This window comes from Melopsittacus undulatus, unplaced genomic scaffold, assembly GCF_012275295.1.
Source record: "Melopsittacus undulatus isolate bMelUnd1 unplaced genomic scaffold, bMelUnd1.mat.Z mat_scaffold_500_arrow_ctg1, whole genome shotgun sequence".
NCBI lineage: Eukaryota > Metazoa > Chordata > Aves > Psittaciformes > Psittaculidae > Melopsittacus > Melopsittacus undulatus.
The window spans coordinates 9,566-26,482 of NW_022994372.1; the positions used below are offsets into that span (position 1 = coordinate 9,566).

Here is a 16,917-nt window from a genome sequence, read left to right on the forward strand (position 1 = left end):
TCTGTCTTTCAGAAAAACAAGTGAGATCATTCAGAATTGAGTCCCTATCAGCATTATCTGCCTTCACACAGTGTAGTTCAACAGTATGCCTAATCAGAACCATTTCTACTCTTTAATGTGTATGTAGTGGGAGAATTCAAATGACACTGTGACTGTATAATTGACCCATCTTCCTCTGGAATATTATCAGTGGTTTATATTCCAATTAATTAAATCCTATAGCTGAGTGTTTGGTTAGAAATGTGTAAAAGCTTCTCCAAGATTTGTAGCCTTGATGAATGTCGCTTCTGAAGTTGCAATACTGGGGGTAAATTACAGTCTTGGTAGATAAGTGATCTATCAGGGATATAAGTGATCAGTTGTGGAGTCTGAAGTCAGTGTGACTACTCTGATATATACCTGCTAAAAATGTGGTTCTAGATACCTAGAAAATGTGTATTTTAAAAAAGTGGTATGTCAAGGACTGGTACAGCCTTGATGCATCACTTCAGTATCAGGTTTCTTGTGCTATTGTGCCTGAGTTCTAATCTCTGTATCAAATATGCTTATCTGTGTTAAGAAGTTAGAAGGGAGAGTTATTCTTTTAGTGTCTGTGATAAAGCCTCTTGGGTTTTCTGCATGATTGACAGCAGTTTTGATGTTTTACCAGAGAACAAACTGATGGAGTTAACAGATGGGTGGGTAGTGGACATAAATCAGTTACCTGTTGCTAGTTTTTCACTGAGAGTGTGCTTTACCCTGGCTGTGTGAAACCTGTTTTGATCTAGAGTATGAGGCCAAGTTACTTTGTAGTTAGTGTTAATAAAAATGTTTGAATGTTATACGAATAATTAAGAAACAGTTAATTGAAAGGGATGTAAAGAAGGAGCTGTGAATCTGATCTAGTGGTAGCAGGGATGTGGTAGGAAGTGTCAATAGTCCGCCAGAAGTCCATGCTCTTCCCCACAACCTATAGCTTTTCTCAGTGGCTTTCTCATTCCTGTAAAACATATAGTGCCTTGTTCAGAATATTTTGGATGAGATTTTTTTTTCTCCCTCTGAAGGAAAAAAAATAAAAATCAGTTTGCAGTGCAGTGCATTCATATTTACTCTGGGTTTTTAATTCTGTTGAACAAGCTAATCAGTGGTTTTCCTACAGGAAAAGTAGACTGGTCTGTGGTACAGGACTAATTCTCTGTACAAGCACATCACTGGGAATACACCAGAGGTGATTGCTGGCCACCCATGCAATATAACTACTCTTTGAAGACAAGGTTTTGGCTGGTAACAAATATCCATAAGATATTTTCTGTGATGTTACAAATTCATTGCTGAAGTGCAAAGCCTGACCTACAAACTCCTTCCCAGTGTTTATAATGCTGAATACTGAATTATTCATAGAGCAGGGACTCTGAGCAAACTGCAGTGGCCAGCATGCTTCAGGTGATTAATGAAAAGTCTGAACTGGTGATTTACAATGTAGATGAGTCACTAATATCAAGTATCACAGATAGGCTAACAAGCACGGGAGAAGGCTTGTGTGAGAGGGTGGAGGAGCCATCTCTCCTAGGCTGGTGACAGAGGCAAGCCTAAGCACCAGGGCTGGTTGCATATCAGTGCTCCCAGGTGCTTAATTTCAGGTTATTGGTTAACCATACATATTCCCACAATGTGTGATTAATCTTATGATGAAAAACAATCACATGCACTTCAATAGGATTAACATGTTCAAGTACTTTAGGTTATTGGTGTCTACAGGACTTGCATCCTATGCCTTTGAAGAGGATAGTCTTAATTCTTATTCAATTAGTTGAGTGTCTCTGGCCACTCTTTGCAAGGCACTTGGATTTGAAAGGGGACACAGTAATTAAAATTTATTTCATAGAAGCCCCCAAGATGTACATATGTTTTGTGCATACAGATTGTGGAGCTCATGGGGTTCCCAACCCCATCTTCTGTCTATTATTAATCCTATCTTCTCTTTTCTTTAAAGCTTAGGAGACAGATCAATTTTTAATTTGATTTTTCTTTTCCTGGAGAAATGGGCAAATGGTGATACATTGTATTCATATGAAGGAATTAGTATTAGATTTGAAACCAGTTAAACAGTCATGGACAAGGAAAACTTTTCTTCCAGACTGCTAAATACTTAACAGGGTGCTGAATGATCAAAGGGTCCCTTTTAGGATTTTAAAATGACAAGATAAAAATGAATTTAAATTCTCTAACATTTGCATTTGTGACAGAAAGAATTATGAGAAGCAATGTTAAATGCTTGAAGTCCTCCCACTTGTGCAGTGATCACTGAGTCCATTGTACCGATACAAGCCATTTAGAACACTTCACCACCTGCTATAAATGTTGGGCCTAATTCAGTTGGGAAATGGGAGCATCACCCACACAACACAAGCACTGGAGCGTTTTTCTTTGCACAGGGTAATCAGCAGCAATGTATAAAAAAAAATCACTTCAGTGCTGAAGGGGTTCTGTTTCTGCAGTGAATACTCATTGTGAGAATGTTGTCTCCAAAGTTTGCTTTGTTTTACATAAATCTTGGTTTCCATGGGGCTATTGGAACATGTATTAGGAACACACTTTGCTTGAATGCTTTCCCTTTATATGTGAATTTTAATGTTCCTATTGCATTGATGGTACAATAAAAGAGCTCTCTTGTCACTGATTTAATTTGGTAAATTACAGATGGATAAATGCTGAGACTGTCTGCCTTGCTGGATAAAAAGCGTTTGCATCAGGTTTCAAAAATGTCATACCTTATCATATTAAATAGTTTGTTCTTTGGCACTTGAAACACTTTGGGTTTTTGAAGTTAGTTCTTGATTCACTACAGTGTTATTTTAATATTAAACCTACGTAAAAGCTTTGACTTCCAATGAACTAACTACGTGCTTCAGTGTATGCTCGAAAATCATTTGCTGAATCAGGGCTTGTCTGAATCTAAATGTGTAAAAATAATTGAAGTTCAAGTAGATCAGCTTTTAAGCTTTCATTAGTAATGTTATTTTTAAGCTTCTCTTATCAGATTGCTTACATATGGTACACATTTGTTGTCGTTGTTGCAAAAAATGTGTTGAATTCCCTTTTCTACAAGAATCCATTCAGAAAAGTTTCTGAATATTTGTGGTACTAGCTATTACTCTGTAAATGTGTTTTTGAGGATGCTAGATGGTCCAGGGCACATCCCAGCCAAAGTGTCTCCTGTTTAGGTAAACGTATCCCACTAAGCATCCACATTTCCCATATGTGTTTGGACTGTTTCAAGTGTAAAAAGAGATTAATAACATTAGAGCAGTTTCAGTTGCAATTTCTAATGCCACTGCCTTTCTTGGATAATTCTTGGCAAATGAGCAACTAAACCAAAGAATATGAAGCAGTTGGTTGTTGCCTGCTCTTTACGGAAATTACACACATGTATAACAGAAATCCCTGCTATTTTCAGTACTATGGTTTCCTCATTGAATCTGCTTGTTGAACAATGCTTATTGTGAAATAGTAAACACGTCAACTGGGTTTATGCTAAACCACTACAAAAAATAGCATACTTTAATGACAGCCATTGAAGTATTCCTGTGATGGGAATGCACAAATACTTATCATCAGATAACTGAAATAAAATGATTTGGAAATGATGATTAAAAGATGATGATATAGCATACTGCTGAATTTCATTCAGTCCATTTGTTCATGGCAAACTACATTTACTTTTAGCCTTGTATTTCACATAAGTATTTTCTAGTATGGCTCATTTCTGAAAAGGCATTTGCGAATAAATTCACCAGCTGGGTGTCTAACTGATACTGCTTGAGCATTTGTAAGCACTTGGGCACCCAGCTGTGGCAGTCATGCAAGTGAATTGTGTTCAAATCTGCATGGGTGACCTCAAGATCTGGCTCTTATCTAAATGTTCAGCAAGTAGCATGTGTAGAGAAACATCTTTACGGCTGGTAGCAGATAGGCTTTCGTGTTGTTTTCAAACTACAGGGAGTCATATCATAAATGCGCATCTCTTTCTGAAGGATGGGCTTGTCCTGCCAGTCTTTTTGCATCATCCTCAATGCTGAAAATATGAAAAAGCTCCATCATAGTGAGAACATAAATGCTTAAGATGTTGTATTGCTCTAGGCAGCATATCAATGTTTATTGCAGGAACTGCAAATGGGGCTTGTAGGAGAAAGAATTGTATGTAGCAACTGTAATTGATTTCCCATGTGTGTACTTTCTGTTCCTCCTCTGTTTTAACTGAACACCCTCATCTCTATAGAACAAATTTTGATAATCAGTCTTACTGGCATGACATGCGTGGAATTATTCTTCCACAACTTGATCTGCACATCTGTAAATCACATGTAGCTGACTGTTATGCCATGAGTTTGAAAAGTAGGTTTGTTTTTTTCTATTTATCCCCAAAGTAGAGGGTATAATGAGTGCAAAATACTAAGCAGTATTTCACTCAAAACTTACTGACAGAATGTGGTTTTAGTTGCCCTTGTGGATTTAGTGAACAGAATGAATGTTTTACAACTATTTTTTTGTGTGCTATCTCTATGGTCTTGTATGCATCATTTTTTTTTCTGTCATATGCTTAAATATTAATGGGGTGATATTTGGAGTATGATTAGAGTCCCCTCTGTCAAGTCAAAACCAGAGGTGAAGACAAGGATATTTCCCTTTTGTTATGCTCCTTGTGGCTGAGGGCCAACACTTTCTTGTGAACTGTAGCAGTTCACATTGATTGCTTTGCTGTGAGTCCACTGTATTCCCAGTTGCAGAGGGCATACCCCTTCTTACCTTGTGAAGTTTTGGGAGCTACTGTGATTAAGAAAGTACCAGAAGGAAAGTGCCATTCTGACAATTCTGTCAATTATCATTCTATGCTGATTTGATCCTTTAAAAGCAGCTCTGCATTTTAATTTCAGGTGGTTTGATGGAGTTTATTAATAGAAGACTCTTTCTGGTTAAAATGGTGCAGTAACAATTCCCTTTTGAAGCTTAATCTGTGGCTGAGGAGATTGTGAGCCAGCACTGGTTCAGGTAGTTTTCTCACGTTAAACACCACTGGGGCTTGCCCTCCTTTTCCTCCACCAGCCTGATGAGCAAGCAGTCTGCCCTATTTGACTTCTTCAAACACCAAGCAGCCACATCCCAACTCTAGCTAAGACTTAAATGAGATACAGTTAGTGGATGCTCAGGAGATTTCTTCTGACTGCATTGTGTGGACAGAACAAGCTGAGTTAGTCCACAGAAGACTGGAATGAGTTAGCATAACAGTTTTCTTTCCAATATCAAACCCTTTCTACAGAGACAAAGAGGACTGTGTCCAGTGGGAACAGGACTAGAGATACTGGCGCTAAATGGTACTGAGGGATGTCAAAGTTAGACACCAGAAAAGATGCTAATGATAACAGTAAGTGCAGGATTTAGATTGCCTGGGTATGCTGTGGAATTTTTGTCACTGGATGCTTTTAAGATGTCTTTTCTCCAGACATCTGTTGCAAATAACTTGGGGAAAGCTGAACCTACCTAAAGCAGAGGTGACTCCTTGAGGTCGACCAAACTTGCACTTTTACCATGTTCTATATCTGAAGTAGTAAAGATTTTTATGGTACTTTTAAGCTGTTTTGGAACAGCAGCAGATGTCTGAAATGAGACAGGCTGTTCAGTGGTACAGGTATGAGTACAAAAAATGGCTTAGGTGCAAAGGTGAAAAGTTATACCCGGCTTATTTTAACGTATAGATAAGAGCAGAATTTGGCCTGGGAAAGGTGGTTTTGCTTTGAACTCCACTCTCATGCAGTGTAGAGGTCAGCAGACTTCAGTCTGGTGCTTTACTTCATCTATGTCAGAAATGAAAAGCAAAGATAATGGTAACATTGCCAGAGGAGGAAGGAAAGAAAACACACATACTCAAGTATTGTGTGTTTAGGTACTAGTCCTTTAGGAGTCTCCTCTCCTACACCTTACTAAGCAAACTTTATTAAATATTTCTTTCCACTTACTTCAAAAGAATCATTTCTTCTTTTACAGGAGAAAAATAAGCTGAAGAGATGTTTATGATGTTTTTGTTTTGTGCTAATCTTTCCCAATGCAAGAGAAAGCTCTGAGTAGATGTATACTTGTTCTGGGTGAAAAGGGATAGCTCAGGAATATAAATTTTAAAATGCAGTCTGACTTTCTAGTCTTTTGTAGTATTTGATCTGCTGAATAGATCACAATTGCAGGAAATACTCCTGAAACCTTTATATAGTTTAAAAAAATATATAGGAACTTCAGAAAATTGTTTCAGGTGTTTCTCAAGAGCAAGTGCTGGCTTCTTCCTTGGAAGAAACATGTTTCAAAGTTCACCAGCTAGGTGGTGTTGTAATATGTTGGAACAGAAGGAATGCCTTAAAGAGATCAGTCAAGATCACAAGCTGCTTATGTTCTAGTTTTATTTAACGGATACAAATCTCAGGTATCATCCTTGGAGTTTGTTTCTTGGTGATAAGTTCATACAGATTGAGGAATCCTCCATTGCTGCAGGGGGACAGAGGGGTTTAGCTAATCCCATGTTGCTCCAGGGAAGGAGCATATAACATGTAGGGCCAGGCTGTTCTTAAAGACTTCTAGTTCAGGTGATTCCTTTATGATTATATGAACCTAGTTCACTTGTGCTTTCCTAACAGGTTCCTTCATCTTTCCTCTCTGTTTTAGGATGTGATCACTCGTGCTGTTGATCTTTAGGATCTCCCAACATCCATAGCAAAGTGCATTGTGTAGGCTGAATTCTGTATTCAGGAGAAGGCACCCTTGGCTGCATTAGACCAGCAGATCGATTACCCTAAGATATTTTTATTGACCTATGCTTCTCTACCTGCTCAGGAGAATATCAAGTGAGGCGTGGGTGTGACATCTCTCTGATGTGAAGTTTACTTACCATAGAATCGTTACCACTGTTTTTCAATTAGCACTATGTACGTCTTTCTAAAGCTCTAGCTTTTTCCTTTCCCTACCTGTGGAGTTACCACTCTCACTGCAGATTTTGGAAGCTGAGAAGGATGAAGCTGAAAGACTGTGTGTTCTGGGTGTATTTACATGTGTTACTGCTGGCACCTTGACTCAGCCCGTAGGCACCTGTTCTTTTAATTCGCCTGTAATTAATGCAGATATCCATCATTTTAGAACTTGTATGACCTGTTGGTTTGACCTGGGCAATGGGCAGGTTCTTCATGTAAATCACAGCCACTTATCAGCAGCTCTAATTAGATGCTTTACCAGCCTGGTTAATGCAAGAAATTAATCTGAGTTTGAGTAAAGTTGATTGCTCACAGAAATGTTTCTGTTATACTCTGAACTGAGTTGAGTCTCATCTTTACACGTAATACTAAAGTGAATTTTAAAGGAAGAGAACAAAAATATCACACAATCTGTGTTGTATTGAAATTTGGTTTTCTAGGCATTTACAACACTTCATAAATTGTTGTAAGCAGCAAGGCTTTCCAGCTATTTATAGACACCAAGATGGACCTATAACCAGAAATATGTAGACAGTATTCACATTTTTTGTCTTTCCACAGGCCTCAGTCTTTATCCGCTTCACTTTTGTTATTGCCAGCTGACTGGCATAAAAATATGAATCAAAATGCAGTCTGTAGCACTTGCAGGCACTGTGTTGGCCTTTCATTGAAATTGTGCTATCGTGGTGATACTTATTTGTTTAGTTAAATGTTTCTTCTTCACTTCCACTGTCCATTTAAGGAGAAGGAGTACTCTAGTCCCATTTCATTATTGGTATTCTAAATGAGTTGTGCACTGGAACAGCTAGTTTCCTTCATGCATAATGATTTCTCATCATTTCATTCACTTAGGTGTTCAGCTTACTGACGATTAAAAACAGTTTACCTTCTTTCTAGCTAGTGAATAGATATGTCTCCTCTCTGTATCTCTGGAGTAAAAACCACTAGGCTGATGCTCATAGCTTTGTCATTTGCACCTGAGGCTTGGAGCCACTGACTGTTGTTTTAAGTGAGCAAAACCTTTAGAGCATCCTAAGTTGCCCTGGCAGCTTGATTATAACCAGTCAACTCCATGTGTTTTGTACCTTAGGACTAGAAAAGTAAATAAACTGAGGCCTTTTAGCATATCTTTGTTTTGCATGTTGTTGAAAGTTTGCTGTTCTGTTCAAGTGCTTTGCTCTCACCAGGTAAATTGGACTTTATGGTCAAAATACCTGTAAAAAAATAAATTACCAAATTGGAAAGACAAGTATTTGTTCACTTAAGTCTAGTATCCAGACCCTAAGTATTCCGATACTTGGTGGATAAAAATAATACCAATTATTTTTCTTTCAAAGGTGAATTTTAATTCCACTGGCACAGCAAATTGCTATTCAGCTTGGAGCAAGAGGTGAATTTAGACAGTATGTATAACAGCTGCCCTTGAGGGTATACAAAACAAATCCCAAAATTTTTCTTCAAGCTTGCCATATAATGACAGTCCCTGAAGAAAGTTCTTTTACAGGGTTTTTACATACCAAAATGAAATGGCCTTAGTCAGGCTAGATACTCAGTTACCAGTTGTAAGGGCTTAAGGCAGCCCTGATGAATTACAGGTTTAGGATGCAGTAACAGGCATGAGACCAACAGCTTTAGGGATAATCAATTTCTCTCTAAATGATGGTGTGGCAATAAAGGCAGATTAGTAGCACAATTATCTAGGCTGTAACAACAAATTCAATCATTCACTAGAAGTTGTCTAGACTTAACATATGAGCTTGCAAAGATGTACATGACCAATGCCTCGCAGGCAGGCAGGAAGTAGGCATAACTTCTCCAGATGAGCTACTCAGACAATTGATGAGCTTGGGAAACATCAAATTCCCTGATGGGATTGTCCTTTCTCCTGTTAAGTTGAAGAAAGCACTATTTGGGCTTGTTCACCAAGAGGTTGCATCCCGCCTCTCTGCCAGGTTCTGTTCTTGGTATGCAACAGGGCTTGGAAGTAGAGTACAAGGCAATACTCCCCTTACTGTCATCTGTTAGCACATGGTGATTTTGCAAGGTATTAGTGCTATTGGATGCATTTCTTTGATTTTATTTTTTATTTCAAGCTCCCCCAGGTACCAGCTGGTATGCACATACAACAACTGGACTGTTAAAAGTTCTTTGCATGAAATATTTTGTTAACGGTCTTCAAGGGACTTTAAAGGTCTTTACAAAAGAGGTGTACCAAAATTATCTTACGAACCAGTTTTTTCCTCTTCTAGTTCACTGCTTTTTCCATAGTGCCACTTATCTTGTTTTGCAGCTAGTCAATAATTATAGAACACTTGATACAAACTGGCAAGTGATGTAGTGCAACCAGTGTTCATTGAGTTTATAATCCTTTTGTTGAAATTGTTATTTCTCATGTTACATTGTTCCGTGTTAGAGCCATGTGTTAGCTTATTTTTATGTATAGAATTAATTGTGGATATAGAGCTTTTTGCTAGATAAAAAATCCTCCCACAATATCTGTATGAGAAATTGAGGGCACAAGACTCTCTGGAGATGTATAAATACAAGTCGTACCCAGAGTGATCATGCTCCAAACTGAGATAGAGGTTGTTATTTGTTTTTCTGAGAGGAATCTTCTGGGCCCAAGCAGACATCCTCAACTTGCCATTCTTCTAACACCTTGTTTTATTGCGTGAGTTACAGTTTTCCCTTTTTAAAGTGTTTTCCCTGCAATAGAGCTCATTCTCCTCAGTGAAGAACTGACTTAATCACTGAGAATCCTAATGTTTAGCTTTTCAGGAGCTAATAAAAAGCTTTCCCTCTGGAAATGCTCTTCTAAATGGTTTAAGAATAGAGGTGACAGCTTCAAGAGAAAAACACGTCTTTCGTACTAAGATAAGAATTGGTCTATTGCGTGTTTTTTCTCTCCATAACTGAGTTAGGTTATGGAGTTATTAATCATGAGAATGTAAAATTGCATTCTTTTCTTTTTAAGGGAGATAAAATAATGATACAAAGTGTACTTTCAATGGGTCTATGATACTGGGGGTGGGTGTTTACCTTTGTGATACTTCAGAGCAACAAGTACACCAGAAGCAGAATGCACTAGCATTTAAAGTGATGTAGTCATCTATGCTACACTTTTAAATGTAACAAATGTGACCTTGAATAATATCATTCTTATCTGAACTGCAACAACATCAACATAAAAGGTGATGTTTGCATTACTGTTACCAGCTAAACAATGGTGGTATGTCTTTCTCAGGAAAACAGTCCCCTTGATGATTTGATATGGCTTCTGGTTTGCTTCATTAGAAAAAAAAAATGCTAGTATTGTGGTTGAAAGCTGCAGAAGAATCTCCATTCTGGATTTGTTGAAAGAATTTGGGAAGATGTTAAATTCAGCTTTTTTAAGGCATTGTGTCTCTGTAATGCCAGTGGAGAGTCCAGACCCTTGGCAGAGGCTCCTAACAAACAGTGTACGAGCTTTGAAGCTCTTTGAAATCCATCTGGCAAACCTTGTTCTTCATTGTAAATAATGGTCATGGCAGTTTCACTTGCCATCTGTTCTCCTGCTACGGTTCATATTAAACTGCATGCTTTCTTCCGTGTGCAACCTCAAGACTGACTTTGGGTGCAGTTTTTCTTGATGTAGCAATTGTTGGCCAAAGCTGTTCCATAATGATAGGGGGAAGCAGAAATGAAATTATGTCTTAGAACAAACAAGAGAGCAGTAGACTGGAACTTCAGGTCCTTAGAACAGATACGTTAGATTGAGTGTGCAGTAACAGCTTTCAAATTTGCTTTGTGCACATTATTTAGCTATTTCAGTCAAAGTTGATAAGTTGTTATTAGATACTCCTAAAAATTTGTTTAGAAGTTGGATATTAAATATTGCACATCAAATAATCTTAGGAGCTTGAGTATTTTGATAAGCTGGGGGAGAATTGTAATTTTTCTGATAATTTCATGCTCGAAAAATACCTGTCATATTTAACACCCAAAAATTACTAGTTCTTCTGGAAGACACAGGCTTAAGTAAGGATGTTAGCAAGCTTATTCATTGGTGTCCCTGACTGCATTTTGGAAGTTGTCCATGTTATCTATACCATAGAGCAAGGCAGAGTGTTAACTGTTGGCAGGCCCATGCATAGAGACAACTTGGCAGAATAGTAGGCATTAACTCCACAAGGATTATGCTGTTTACATGTAGAGGAAAAAGCATATCTGGCCCCAGTGAGAAGCAGTGGCACCAGAACACTTCATACTGGACCTTTTACAGTCTGAAGTAAGAGATAGAAGAATTCACATTGTGGAAATGAATTCTCCACATCATGGACTTTGAGGGTGAAAAACGTGTACATGCATATGCATCAGTACCAGGAGAGCTGACCAAACCAAAGAATAACAGGATTTGTATCTGGCAGATAAAGTCACAGTTTGTGAGTGGAGAGATGCAGCAGGTGAGGAGCAGAGTATTACGAGTAAGGTCACCTGGTTAAACCTGAGAGGGAGCTGATCCACAGCAGTGATCAGCAGAAGCATAATAAACACTGTGTAAAGATAAAGAGGGTTTAGTGCCACCTGTTGTGTGTATTATTTTCTATTTGATGTTAAACTTGCAGAGGTGAGTTTCAGGTTTAACTTCTCTTATCCTCAGCTTATCTATATCCCTAAATATAATTATCATCGCAATCCCTATCAGTTGTAGACTTCAAAGAATTACCTCATTAGTCTAGTTTGTGACTTACTTAATTTTGTACTTACATCTGTGCTACCAACCTGAAGGTTTTTTTGAAGTGAATTTCTTCCAGAGTGTCTATAATGTCTTTTTAGTGCATTTTTGTTTAGATTGTCGACTCATACAAATCAGCATGGTCACAGTAGTTAGTTCCAGCTGAACTACTCTGCATGTTTTCATACCAATTTTCTTACAGTTCAGGATGGACTCCAGTGGTCATTGTTCTGGCAAAGTTCATGTTTCTTCTCGGTGAACTTCTGTAGTAAGAACTACTACAGGAACTGGCCTATTTGGAATGGTTTGGGTTTGTTTGAGGTTTTTTTCCCTTTATAATTTTTATTTGTTTCCGATGGTAAATGATGTCTATAGTTCTAGGACAACACTTAAAGTAAACTTGCTCAGCAAGTTATTCCTTACACTGTTGTATGTCATTAATTCCCAGAGGCATTTATACAAATTTCTGAAAAATAGAAGTGCTTCTGTAATGGTCAGTAATGGAAGAAAGTGTAAAAAGCTGGATATCGTACACTAATACTGCACACTGTATCATATGCTAATACTGCACAGAATAACATGCTGGTTGACATAGTAATGCATATAGAAGTGTGACCTATTAAAGGAAAAAACCTTTTCACAATACAGCTAGGTTCTAAAACTGAAGCTAAAAGCCAGCATGCAATAGCCTGAGTTATAATAGTTCTCCCATTTTTGGCTACTTTGAAATTTACTGTAAAAGGACTAAAACTGTAAAATAAACAATGACTTATGAGAGAATTGAAATAACTATAACATTAAAAATATATAATTGAATTACTAACATTAAAAATACTCAGTTGAATTACTATTTCATTTGTGTGTCTTGATACTACCCAAGTCATCTGGCCTGCTTTTACAACTCCTTTTGCATACCTGTGACTGTATTCCCCCAAGCAGTTCAACAGAAATGAATGTGATAACCTACTTAAACAGTTTGTATGGGACTATGTCTCTTAAGGAGCAAAACAAAACTTGTTGTGGTTTGCTTCATTACTTGACCAAAGCATTTTATATGGGATTAAAATATTTTCCAAAACTATTAAGCAAGTTGGTAGTGGTGCGGTGCTTTTGTTCAGATTGACTTCTTGGCCTGTCCATGGCAACAGAGAAATGGGATATCAGCACTTCAGCTATTTGGAAAGACGATGGTAGTCATTCCCATGGATACTCCTGTGGAACATGGAGAAGATCTCTCTGGAGCTATTCACAACCCCTGGCAACATCCCACAACCAAGGGACAGGCCAAGAAGTCAACCACTGATGGGGAGGAATGACAAGACAAGCAGTTAGTTTATCACTTTTCTTTCCATGTTTTAAATGTAGAATGAAGAAGGTTTCCTGCAGGAGGGAATGGTGAATAATACCAATGTTGCTGTGGATCCTGAGAATGAGGCCTATGAAATGCCTCCAGAGGTAAATAAGTTGAGGTATTTGCTGTGCATGCATGTAGGAGAAGGGGGATGCACACTTAAGTTACATTTGCCTGGCACAGGTTGGTGCTGTGAGCTGCAAGGGCACAACAGAAGCACAGTCACTTTGGCCAAGATCTGGGAATCAGAAATTCCATTGCTTTCTTGATAGTGAGAAAGTTTACCAGAAAAATATTGTGTATATTTTGAAACACTTGTGGCTGGGTTTCTGAGTAATCTGCAGTAAACTTGTATCTTAAATTTGATAGGGCATCTGGGAAAAACTGCATCTTCTTAGATTGTTTTAATAGTTTGGCCATTTATCAAAGCATCACACTTTGCAAAGCATGATAATTCATTATTATACTCTTAAGTTCATGCAATTGTATGAGTAAATTATCTTGGTTTTTTCTTGAAGCTGCTATCTAAAACCTTACTGCAGTGTTTGGCATTGGTAGTTGAAGTGGCAGTTTCACAGCAGTATAGATAATTAGGCTGCAAATCAGAGGTATAAAACATTTAGGACATGATCCAGTAAAAGAGTTGAAGGCACGCTTCATCGCTAACGTTGAATATCACTGAAATTAGGGGGGCTGATCATGTAACTGTAGTTAAACACATATCTACTGACTTATATGAGCGTTTGCAGCACCTAGTGTGTTGTTCAGCTCAGAGTTAGTCCTCCCTCTCCAAGCGAATTGCTATGGGTAGCCTTGTGTGTTCCTGGAAGCATCAGCTGAATGCTGTGTTAATCACTGTAAAAGCCTAATTCTCCTGCAAACACCACAACCACAGTATCTGGAACAGAACAATAAAAAATTGAAAGATTCTGATCACATGAAAATCTGTAAAATTCTGGTATTGAATCTACTTGGACTAGAACAAGCAGTGAAGGTAGGGTGCATTTATCTAAAGTACTAGTAGCACTGATTTCTGCTCTCCTCATTAGGAAGAGTATCAAGACTATGAACCTGAAGCATGAGAGTCCTTTCCTTCCTTTGTATCTCCTGAAATCTACTAACTACTAAAGACATCCCATCCTGTACAAGTGCTGAGTTCCAATGTGCCCAGTCGTAAAATTTTTTTACAGTTTTTACAGTGTATTTTGAAGTCTTCCATCAGCAATGATTGGAGTATCTGTGACTGCATCCACCTCGTTTCAGCATTTCCCTCCTGCTGAAATGAAAGCTGGTTGGCAGGGTTATTGTTGTGCTGTGGATATTGTGGCTTCAAGTTTAAAAGTTAATGAAGAAAATATTAAATAAAACCACCTAAGTGTCTACTGCTTATTTCTAACTCTGTACATGTTTTGTTGATAGGCTGTCAGTAATTTGATATTGTTTATGATACAATTTTTATTTGTTTCCTATGACTATTCTTTCTGTGCAGAGATGACTTATTGTGAGAGCTTTATATATATGTGTATGTATTATACATATTAAAAAGAAGTAATCGAGCATGAACTATGCACCTATAAATATTAGCTGTTGAAATTTTATTGTTTTGTGTTGTGTTTTATTAACCTGTGTTTGTAAATACTGTGATCAACTGAAGCGAATAAAATGTAACCCATTAAAAATGAACTAAAATAGTGATGATTTACAACACCTTCTTTCCTCTCCAAAAGCCCCTGTTAATGTATTCCTGGGAAGGAACGGGAGGAACAAAACCAGCAAGGGGAGGCCCCCTCTGTGCAAAACCAGGGTGAAGAACTGAGAGTACCAGGGCCCTTTGAAGAATTATTATTTCATGGTTGTTAGAACACTGGGCAATACAGAAGAGTGATGGATTAGTTGCAATCAGTTTGTCTTGCATAAAGATCCATTTAGCAAAAGTACAATCTGCTGTCTGTTTTTAGACACTGTAATTTTAGTTATTATATTGCCTGGATATTTTTCCATCCAGGAAAATTTTCTTCCAATCCAGAAGATTTAAATATGAGATACTTTTACTTCTCTCATGTTTTATTATCTGTTATTTTGTATCAAATGTTGTCTCTAACTGAATGATATGGTATTTTTTTGTTTAAGTTTCTCTAATCCTGAGCAGGATTTTGAACTTCACATACATCTAGTCTTCCCAGTGTTCTAAGGCATGGCTCTTAAAACAGGTAAATATCATTGTCTGGTTTTGTAAGTGAGGAAACTTAAGCATAACCACATAATGTGTGACACTGGTATTTACAAAAAGAGACCCAAATCCCCAGAGGGTGAACTCTCTCAACTTGTTCTTGAAATTAACTCCTTTCTGGCTTTCTGCAACCTTCCTTGTATTGGCATGCCCAATGTGGAATAGATCTTTCCAGGTATGTACCCATCCTAGCTGCATAAAGTGGAAGCTGATGGTGCAGCACAGTGAGCCAAAATCACATGAACATATTGAAGCTCGTGTTTGCAATTTCTCATGTCACCTCCCATTCTCTTCCCCACATTTCTAAAGAATTCCATTTATTTCTGAAAAATTGCTGCCAAGCTTTTTTCAAGATGACTAAAAATCCCCTTGATAATTTCAAACAACTTGCAGATATTTTCATCAAAGTCCACCACTCTTTTGCAGAAATGCTTCATGACAACCTGAAACAACCCACTAACAATTTGAAGTCTTCTTTACAGGTGGTGTGTCAAAAGAATCTCTTGACCTGGACATCTCTGCTGTTAAAATTCATCTTAATGCCTCAGCAGCTAATCTTTTGATTGCATATATGGAAAATAAATATTAGGACAAGGCACAATGTCCAAATATGTAAGATACTCCTCTTATAATTATTAACACTGTTTAAGGATCTTTGTGTTGTAGAAGAAGGTTTCAGGAAGAAAAGCCCAGCACTGTAGCATGGTTTATTTTCTCAGCATGCTAGCAGGGACTCATTCACCAAAAGCAACAACTGAGGGCAATCAGATGCCTGATACTTCAAGAAATAGCACTTGAAATAGCAACCTAAGTAGAACACATATTTCTATTGTTCATCTTCTCTTCCACAGCCCACAGGTCTTGATCGTTCTGTTGTTCTTCTGTTAGGGAACCAAATTAAACTGTTTGTTTTCTCACATGCTGCAGATAAACTGTGTGCTTCTTAAATAAGCTGTGGGGAGCAGTATGTCATAAAAAAAAACAGTAATAAGAATAAACTGACTCCTGAGACTGGTCCATTGTCTAAGCATGTAGGAGTTAATTATTTTCTTTCATAGGTTAACATCAGCAAATCATTCAGAATTTTCAGGTCATTTAAAATGTACCACGGGCAATCAGATTAGTTCTTGTGCCTCTTGTAAACATGCCCTCAGATGGCCCCAAAAGTCCATGGGACCCCTGGTTACTATGGCAGCACAGTAAGATGCACTGCTCTGGTAACAAGCTGCATTTTAATTAGATTCCTTAATGGCTGCCTGACCATCCTTTCCAGGTAAACTAAATGCCATTTTGTCTTAATTCCTGCGGTGCGATGAATACTGACACGTGGGTTGCAAATGTCAGAGTTATGTTGGAGAACTGGTAGCTGAACTAAATAGATACTGCTGTATTCAGATTTTTAAGTGTCTGCCCTGGGTATTGAAAAATGCTTGTACTATTGTGATCACATTTGCTTAATCAATGCCTGCCAGAGAGGAATATAGCTCAGAGCCCTTTTTTCCTTAATAGCCTAGATTTCAACTCAAACTAAAAGCAAGCTTCTGGTCCTCAAATTACGAGTTAGCAACAATTCTCACCATATCCCAGTCCTCCAGGGAATAAAAAAACCACATTGCTTTTTTGTTCTATTTTG

At 37.9% G+C, this 16,917-nt stretch overlaps 1 long non-coding RNA gene across 1 annotated transcript; it reads left to right on the forward strand.

Annotated features, from left to right (window-relative positions):
* Window positions 1–13,066: 13,066 nt before the first annotated feature.
* On the forward strand, window positions 13,067–14,737 carry LOC117438617 (uncharacterized). The gene is made up of 2 exons (XR_004550915.1): window positions 13,067–13,158; window positions 14,104–14,737. It is a non-coding gene; the product is annotated as an uncharacterized lncRNA (long non-coding RNA).
* The last annotated feature ends 2,180 nt before the right edge of the window (window positions 14,738–16,917 follow it).